The sequence below is a fragment of the Macrotis lagotis genome, chromosome 6 (genome assembly GCF_037893015.1).
Source record: "Macrotis lagotis isolate mMagLag1 chromosome 6, bilby.v1.9.chrom.fasta, whole genome shotgun sequence".
NCBI lineage: Eukaryota > Metazoa > Chordata > Mammalia > Peramelemorphia > Peramelidae > Macrotis > Macrotis lagotis.
The window spans coordinates 13060393-13070073 of NC_133663.1; positions in this window are offsets into that span (position 1 = coordinate 13060393).

A 9681-nucleotide genomic window follows, 5' to 3' on the forward strand; every position below is an offset into this window, starting at 1 on the left:
AGGAGCTTAATGAAAAAAATGCAAATGAAGGTGGCTTAGCACTACCCGATCTAAAATTATATTATAAAGCATCAGTCATCAAAACTGTTTGGTATTGGCTAAGAAATAGAGTGGTGGACCAGTGGAATAAACTAGGTGTAAAAGCAGGAGAGAATTATAGTAATCTGCTGTTTGATAAACCCAAAGAGTCTGGCCATTGGGATAAAAACTCCCTCTTTGATAAAAACTGCTGGGATAATTGGAAGTTAGTGTGGAAGAAACTTAGATTAGACCAACACCTCACACCCTTTACCAAGATAAGATCCAAATGGTTACAGGACATAGACATAAAAAACAATACTATAAGCAAATTAGAAGATCAAGGACTAGTCTACCTGTCAGATCTATGGAAAGGGAAACAGTTTATGACTAGGGAAGAGTTGGAGAACATCACCAAAAACCAAATAGATGATTTTGATTACATTAAATTCAAAAGCTTTTGCACAGATAAAACCAATGTAATCAATATCAAAAGAAAAGTAGTAAATTGGGAAACAATCTTTACAACTAATGATTCTGACAAAGGACTCATTTCTAAAATATATAGAGAACTGAGTCATATTTTTAAAACAAAAAGCCATTCCCCAATTGACAAATGGTCAAAGGATATGCAAAGGCAATTTACAGATGAGGAGATCAAAGCAATTCATAGCCATATGAAAAAATGCTCTAAATCATTAATTATTAGAGAAATGCAAATTAAAGCTTCTCTGACTTATCACCTCACACCTCTCAGATTGGCCAGTATGACCAGGAAGGATAATGATCATTGTTGGGAGGGATGTGGGAAATCTGGGACACTGTTACACTATTGGTGGAGTTGTGAACTCATCCAACCCTTTTGGAGAGCTATTTGGAACTATGCCCAAAGGGCAACAAAATGTGCATACCCTTTGACCCAGCAATACCACTACTGGGTCTATACCCTGAAGAGATGAGGAAAAAAGGGTAAAAACATTACTTGTACAAAAATATTTATAGCAGCCCTGTTTGTAGTGGCAAAGAATTGGAAATCCAGTAAATGTCCTTCAATTGGGGAATGGCTTAGCAAACTGTGGTATATGTATGTCATGGAACACTACTGTTCTATTAGAAACCAGGAGGGACGGGATTTCAGGGAAACCTGGAGGGATTTGCATGAACTGATGCTGAGTGAGATGAGCAGAACCAGAATAACACTGTACACCCTAACAGCAACATGGGAGTGATGTTCAACCTTGAAGGACTTGCTCATCCCATCAGTGCAACAATTGGGAACAATTTTGGGCTGTCTGCAAAGGAAAGCACCATCTGTATCCAGATAAGGAGCTGTGGAGTTTGAACAAAGTACAAGGACTATTCCCTTTAATTTGGAAAAAAACAGATATCTTATTGTCTGATCTTGTTACCCCTGAGAATTCTATTCTCTTTAAGGATATGATTTCTCTCTCATGACACCCAATTTGGATCAAGGTACAACATGGAAACAAAGTAAAGACTGACGGAGTGCTATCTGTGGGGTGGGGGTGGGGAGGGAAGCAAGATTGGGGGGGAATTGTAAAACTCAAATAATATCTTTAATAAAAAAATAAAAAAAATAAAATAAAATAAAGGTAACCATCTGGTCCTCTTTAGCCATTTAAAAAGTATTCCTTTGGCAACATTCTTAACAGTTGGTCATCCATCTTTTATGTGAAGACTTCCATGTCTTCTCCCTTCTTATTCAGCCCAGTCCTATTTAGAAGGGTGTTGATAATTAGGACGTTTCCCCTTTACATTAACCCCCAAATCTATATCTTTGCAACAACCTCACATGATCCTCATTTCTACCTACTGGAACTATGCACAACAAGACTAAATGTCCATCCACAGGTCAATCTTTCAATTATTCAAAGAAGACCATGATACGTCCCCCCTTCAATCATCTTTCTCTAAACAGTCTGCTTCCTTCATCCAGTGCTCAAAGGAGGTGAACTTGAGGGATTTTTGTCAGTCTGGTTGCCATTTCCTCGAGGTTCTCCATCATAAAAGTTTTTCCTAAACTATGGCATCAAGTACAGAGCTGCCATAACACTTATATCTGGATGTGATTCTCCTTTGCTGCTAGATAGCTACAGTTCACTAGGTGCCCAATGAAATCAGCATAAAATAATACTTCAGGGGAGAGCCTAATCTTACAAAGGTGATGAGAAAGGTTTAATTACAGTCCAGTTACCCCCTTGAAGGCTAATGAAGGCAGAATGAGACTTTACCTATCAAGACCAGACCCTGGAGAGTCTTCAGTAAAGCAGAGGAGAAACTTCTAAGAGCTGATTACTTATTTTTCATAATAAAACAGAACTTTCATTTAGAATCTAAGTGGAGACAGCTTGAAGATCATTCTAATTGACAAAAGAGAAAGCCAAAGCTTAGAGGACAAACTACCTCCCATAGCTGATAATGACCAGATGGTGGGACTCTCAGGTCTCCACTGTTTCCACTCTGCCATATTTCCCTGTCTTTAGTGGATAGTTACTTTGAAAGCTTTAAGAACTCATGGACTTGAATGGAGACATTGCAATTTGTATTCTGGGAAACATTCAGATGGGAGGTGTTTAGAAATGCATGAGTAGTCTTACTTCCTGATGCTCTTTCATTTCTTTCTAGATCCATTATGGAGTCTTTATATATTCACTTTGATGTAGATTTATGGAGTGGTAATAGAGAACCATGAAGATTCAAATAAGAGAAATGCTGAAAATAATTTTGGACAGGTATACTCAATAGAGGCATAATGTCCTAAATATTTCCTTCCATAAGATGTGGGAAAGTGTGAGCAAAGTACTAGAAAATAAGATACTTTGAAAGACTTAGGATGTACTTGGAATTGAAAATTCAATTTTGATTTTTAAGTCAGACCTGTGATGGTGAGTTCCCCTAGAGCACTAGGAAGTTAAATGACTTTTCCAGGGTCGTACAGCCAATATTGGGGGGGGATGGTACTTAACCCCAGATCTGGCTAAGCCAAGGCTAACTCCCTATCCACTTTGCCAAGAGATAAAGATAGATAGAGACAGAAAGAGAAAAAGAGATATAGCTAGATAAATTGTTGTAAGTAGAGATTATATGTGTGTGCTTATATGTATACTTCCATATGTGCAAATGCATATATGCATATTTATAGAGAGAAATAATTTATATCTGATGATAATAGAATCTAGGTATCTTTGTTTATTCATATATGTGTGCAGGTGTGTATAGCCATTACCCACACACATATATCCATATCTATCTCTATCTCTATCTCTGTCTCTGTCTCTGTCTCTTTCTATCTCTCTCTATCTCTATCTCTGTCTCTATCTCTGTCTCTATCTCCATAAATCCACCTCCTACATATACCCAATGATGCCTCTATTCCATTATTCCTAGATACGGACTATTTGTATGATTTGAGGGGAAAGATCACTTCACTGAACTATCAGAAGAACTCAATTTGAATCCCAATGTATCCTAATTTTGTGGCCATAGGCAAGTCCCTTTAACTCTCTCAGCCTAAACTGTCCCATCAATAAAGTTGTTGAGGAGGGAAAAGAATCCAAACATTTCTGTTATCAAAATGTTGTTGTGAGGAAAGCGCTGTATAAGCTTTCACCTATTAGAGGAATGGATGCTCTTATACACAAATTACAGGATGTGTCCGTGGCAGGTTATGAGTTCAGTTCTTCCAGTCTTCTTGATCAGATTTTGATCCATTGAGTCATTGGGCCATGGTGCAAGAAATTAATAACTAGCAGACCCTTTGCAGGTACCATCGCTCCTGTTTCTTCTTCATTTATAAAATAGAAACTTCATATCAATGAATATCAAATGAATCTCTATTTTTAATGAAAAGCTTTGAAGTCAAATATAAATTACTGTATTAAATAGAAATATAGATATTGTCTTGAGTGTTAACCCTTTATTTTTGTATTAAAATTTGAAGGACTTATGTTTATTTTTGGTTGTATAAGAGTCCAGAGGTGCATAATAGATTGGAGATCTACCTAGTATTCAAGAGTTGGGGTATTCAGTGAGGACAAGCTTCTCTGGTATGAGGTGACCTAGCCCTTTGCAGGGCTGCTCATCCATCTCTGGTGTTCACATTCACCCATCTGTCATCTTCCTCTAAGCAGCTATAGCAGGTACAATGGCCACATCCTGATAAAAGAGCCTTTAAAGACAGGCTAAATCAGGTTGAAGGTAACTGAGGGATCTCAAACCTATGGGTGAATTGGGAGATATCATTAATGTGGCCGAAGTGGATGGTGTGAAGTGCTTAGAACTTGGGTCAGGCATCAAGGTTATCTACTACATCCCAGGCCATTGCCAGTTATCCTGACTATGGCCTTCCTCCTGGACTTGGATGACTCTGAAAGCCAAAGTGAAGCTGAAGACTTTGTGCAACTCTGTCTTACTTAAATATGATTCAAATACAAGTGGAGACATCACCCCATGATGTCATTGGTCCTCTTTGAAGACAAAGGAGGAACAACAGTAGTCAAGAGGATCTAATTTTAAGTCTTTCCTGTGAGTCACACTAGCTTGAGACTATAGACAAGTTGCTTAATCTCTAAGGATCCCCCCGCTGGCATCTGTAAGATCTAAATGACAGAACAGTTGATAATCTACATTAGTGAATGAAGCATCTACACAATAGTTTCCCTCAATTGCTTGTCATTCCTTTCACATCCAAAAAAATTTTCTAGATTCTTTGGCTTTTGAAAAAAAATTATAGAGTATTAAGTCCAAACCCCTTATTTTACAAATGAGGAAGCTGAGGCCCTAGCAGGTTAAGTGACTTGCCCAGGTTAGTTAATAGGAGACACCCTGAAATGAAATCCCAGTTTTTTTTCCCTCCAAAGACAATGTCCTTTCCATTGTACATTAAGGGGCAAGGAGAAGAAGTTCAAGCTGTCCATGGCATATGAAGGATCCTTAGATATCCCCAACATTTTAAATGCCTTAAAGAATAAAGTCTGCAGCCAATGCAGTGTGTGTGTGCAGGAGACAAATGATCGGAAAAGGAAAAATACAGGGGTCAATTTTCTTTCAACACATTCTTTCCTTTTCTATACTTTTAAATACTTTCCTCCTTGTTCTCAGCAAGTAAAAATTGCCAAAGTTGAATTAAAATAGAAAACAGAAAGAGTGATAATGATCAATATTAAAATAAAGGTTCAAAATTTAGCTATTGCAGAGGCAAAAGATCCTGAATATAAGCAGAAGCCCTAACAAAAATGGTATTTTATTTCCCCTCTATCCCCTGCCTCCATCCAAGATAAAAGGTTTTCAGAGATGAAATCTGGTTAAAATGAAGAAAAAAGCAGCTCTGATGGAGACATGAACCTCTGTGGACCAGGGTGGAGGAGAGACAAGAATTAGTCATCTCAAATTTAATAAATGCCTAGCTACTGTGCCAACAGCAGGTATTAGAAGAGTAGAAAATGGCAGCTCATATGCTTCAGGAACTCATAATTGAATAGAGGGAGAGGGGGAAACATGCAAATAGCTCTTTGTGAAGTCTTCATTTAGAAGTACAGGATAAATTGAAGGCCTTCTCAGAGGGAAGGGAGGCTGGAAAAGGTTTCTTGAAGATGGTGGGACTGTACCAGGGATCTCAAGAAACCTAAGACAGAGATGAAGGAGAAGAGAATTCCAAGGATAAGAAATAGAGAAAATTTCCTTGGAGAAGCGATGTCGAAGGCAAGGACCAAATAAAGAGAAATTCTGTGTCATCGGATTGCAGAATACATGGAAGAGAGTAATATGTTAGAAAACTGGAAAGATAGGAGGGGCTCAGACTAGGAAGAGTTTCCAATGCCAAAGCTTTTCTATTTGGTCCTGGCCACTGAGACTTACTGAGTGGGGCGGGGTGACATGACCAGAACCAGACCTTAGAAATATCACTCCGGCAGCTGGGTGGAATAGGATGGGAGTAGGGAGAGATTGCATCAATCTATTGCAATAGTCCCATCTTGAGGTGAGCGGCAGCCACCATTGTGGTAGAAGTATCAGAAGGGAGGACGAATCCTTCGGAGATGGAGTTTTCTTCAGTAATAGGGGCAGGAATTACAGGTTTGCTGCCTGCATGGAAGCCTCGGATCTATTTCAGCATCAATTGGTTGAGGCATTTCCTTAGCTCCTGGTCCCTGCCTTCATGAGTAGCTACCCAATGCCTACAGATAGGGCGGGCAATTACCCCAATTCTCTAGATCCTGGGGCCAGCTGTGGTCAAAGATGCTTTTTTCCAGTGTTACTTAAAAGAGATATATCTTCAGGGTGGCTAGGTGCTCTGGGCCTGGAATTCAGGAGGACCTGAGTTGAAATCCAGCCTCAGACACTTGATAATTACTTAGCTGTGTGGCCTTGGGCAAGCCACTTAATCCTATTTGCCTTGCAAAAAAAAAAAGGAGATATCTTCAATCTTAAGCACCTGGCAAGTACGCGGTAAAGGCAAAGCACAGTAAAATAATCCAGCTGTGCCAATACATATCTACAGACAGTATTTAGGAAATATAAAAAAATCATGATATTAATAAGGTTCACATTGTTTTGAATTTTCCAATAACTATGAATAGACTAAATTATCTGATCTGATTGGTATATCAAATAATCTTACATTAACTGAAACTATTAGATATAGGTCAAATCTTTCACAGTGATCTAAATATAAGTTATCTTTCTCCAAATATAGGTTATAGTTCACCCTCCTTCTAAATCTGGCTTCTTTAAAACTTGATAATAATTTGTACTTCATCTTTTAATATCATAGCCCAGAGAACTATAACTATCAGAACAAGTGGGGTTTCGTCCCAGGGTGCTAACAGGGAGCATGTGTCCTCCCTATGGTGATCTCCATCTGTCTTCCACTTGGCCTTGTGCTCCCATCTCTGCTGCCAAGTGTATGGCCACTTTTCTGGTAATGGTATTCCTCTCTAATTCCTGGGGTGGCAAGAATCAGAATACCCCCTCTATTTCTATGTGTCAGACCATTCTCTCTGTTCTCTTCTGCCTTCTAGTGATAGTTCAGCTCTAGACACAAATTGAGATTTGATCCCCCCAAAAGTCACTGCCACTGAAGCAGTCTGGGTATTCATTAACCTGCTCACATTAAGTCCCCTTAAGAAACTCCTTGTCTGAAACCTTCTTTCAGTGAACTTTTCACTTAAACTCCTTAGGGAAAGGGATCTCACTGTGAGGACCACAGACTCTCCCCCTCCTTTCCAGTCTTCTATCCTTGACTTTGGAATGGGCAGCAAGGATTGGGTGGTGATGATGAAGTCTTGGGAATCACCCTCCCCCAACATGGACACTGTTGTCCTGTCTTCTTAATGTCCCATTTGCAAATAGAGGAGCCAGGGTTGAAATGACCATTGGATCCATGGCTTTTTGAGGCAGAAGAGAATATAGATCATTAGAACTGAAAACTATGGTCCTTGGGAGCATGTGTTTTTTTCTGTGAAAGGAAGGAAGGAAGACCAGTTCTTGGCTCCACTGTAGCAAGAGGCTTTTAAAGTATGTAAACTGGGTGGGGGTAGAAATGGAGTGAGAGAAGGAGAGATAAATAAAACAATGGAGATTCAGCTATGTTCTTTTCCTCGGCATTCTAAAAACAGCTAACTTCTCTTATTTACGACTGTTTGAAATTTCCCACATTCCTGGTTCCCCTTTGAACTTCCTGTGATTCCTTGTATGTGTGTTCAATACAGTCATTTATTTGTTTTAACATAAATATTCTTCTTCCAAATGCTTCAGTGTCATTGTTTTTGTTTATTTTCCTAGCCCTGTGTTAGGGCTAGAATGCTGACCTCAGTGATAGATCTTACCTCTGACAAATATTGCTTGGGAGACGCTGGGAAAATGAATCTGCAACAATTATCCACCTACTGCATCCCAGGCATTTTGCTAAGCACACAAAGACACAAATGAAACTTAGCCTCTCCACCAAGAGTTTACATTTACTCTCTTAGTACCTGAGAAAACTTAGATTATAAATTGAACATAAAGTCCTACTTTGCTTTGACAGAAGGTCTTTCCACACCAGAAGTCCCCTCCACCAAAGAAATTACAAGTTAAGCAAAAATAGATTCTCAAAAATTTGTTCTTAGAGCTATCAGGTAGTTTATACTAAAGAGAAAAGAACAAAGAAAACACAAGAGGAAAAGAATCCACTCGAGAATGGTCTTCACGGATGCAAAATCTCCTCTTAATAATCTATAGGATTGGAGGCTGCTAGGTGGTGCAGTGGATAGAGCACCAGCCCTGGAGTCAGGAGTACCTAGGTTCAAATCCAGCTTCAGACACTTCATAATCGCCTAGCTGTGTGGCCTTGGGCAAGCCATTTAACCCCATTTGCCTTGCAAAAACCTTAAAAAAAATAATAATAATCTATAGGATTGTGCAGTGGGAATCAGGATATATGTTGGGGGCCAGCCCCCTACATATTTGTAGTCCCAAAGACATCTTTTGCCTGCCATGCAAAGTCTTAGCTTACACTTCTCACCACTCTCTCAAGGTCCTCCAGTCATATCCTATGCAACCTTTATCTTCTCATGAAGGTTTGCAGTCATGGTTTAACATTCTCTCAGCCAATCATGGCTCATTTTTCCTTCCATTTACACACAGAAACATAGGGTTTTGTCTCAAAAATACCCTTGGGCAGCTACGTAGTACAGTAGATAGAGCACTGGCCCTGGAGTCAGGAGTACCTGAATTCAAATCTGACCTCAGACACTTAATAATTACCTAGCTGTGTGGCCTTGGTCAAGCCACTTAACCCCCATTGCCTTGCAAGAACTATATATATATATATATATATATATATATATATATATATATATATATATATATATATATATATATATATGTATATATATATATATATACACACACATACATATATATCCACCCTAGATTTGAGTAGAAATGTGATTATATAGATATTTATAATTTTTTTTACTTTTAAAAATGTCATTTTGGAGGGTGCAAAGCCATGGTATGGGAGAAGAAGCAGTGACTTGGGAGTCCGAAGTCTTGGATTTGAGCCCGAGGGTTCCCGCTCACTATCTGCATGTACTTGTGTAAAAGGTTATTTTTCTCTGAGCCTATCTTTGTTCATCTGGAAGAAGGGAATAATAATACATGAGCTACCTACCTCATAGGGCTATTGTGAGCAAAATACTTTCTAAGTCATAAAACACTTCCATAAGCAAGGTCTATCTTTATCATATTTGAACCTAACCTATACTCAGAACAAGGCGATAACATGAGATTTGCAGATTTACAATTGGAATGGACTTAAGAGGTTGTCTAGTTCAAACAATCCATTTGTCCAGATAAAACTGGGACTTGGGGTGATTGTGGCCAGTGGTGAAAGGCTGAAGGTTATATAGCAAGTTGCTGAACTGGAATCTCACCTGAGATCCTTTTATTCCATAGCGGGCAGTCATTTTTGCTAGAAAAGTAATTCAGGTGAATACTTCTACTTCCCATGAGCCCATGTTGGCTGTGACTTCAATACAAATTATATTTAGAGTGTCTTTTCTTTTGAGTCAGAATAACTGGTATTTACTTGGATTGGAAGTGGAAGGCTTCCCACCCAAGGTGACTCTGAAGGAAAAGAGGTGGTATTCAGAGCTAATGCCT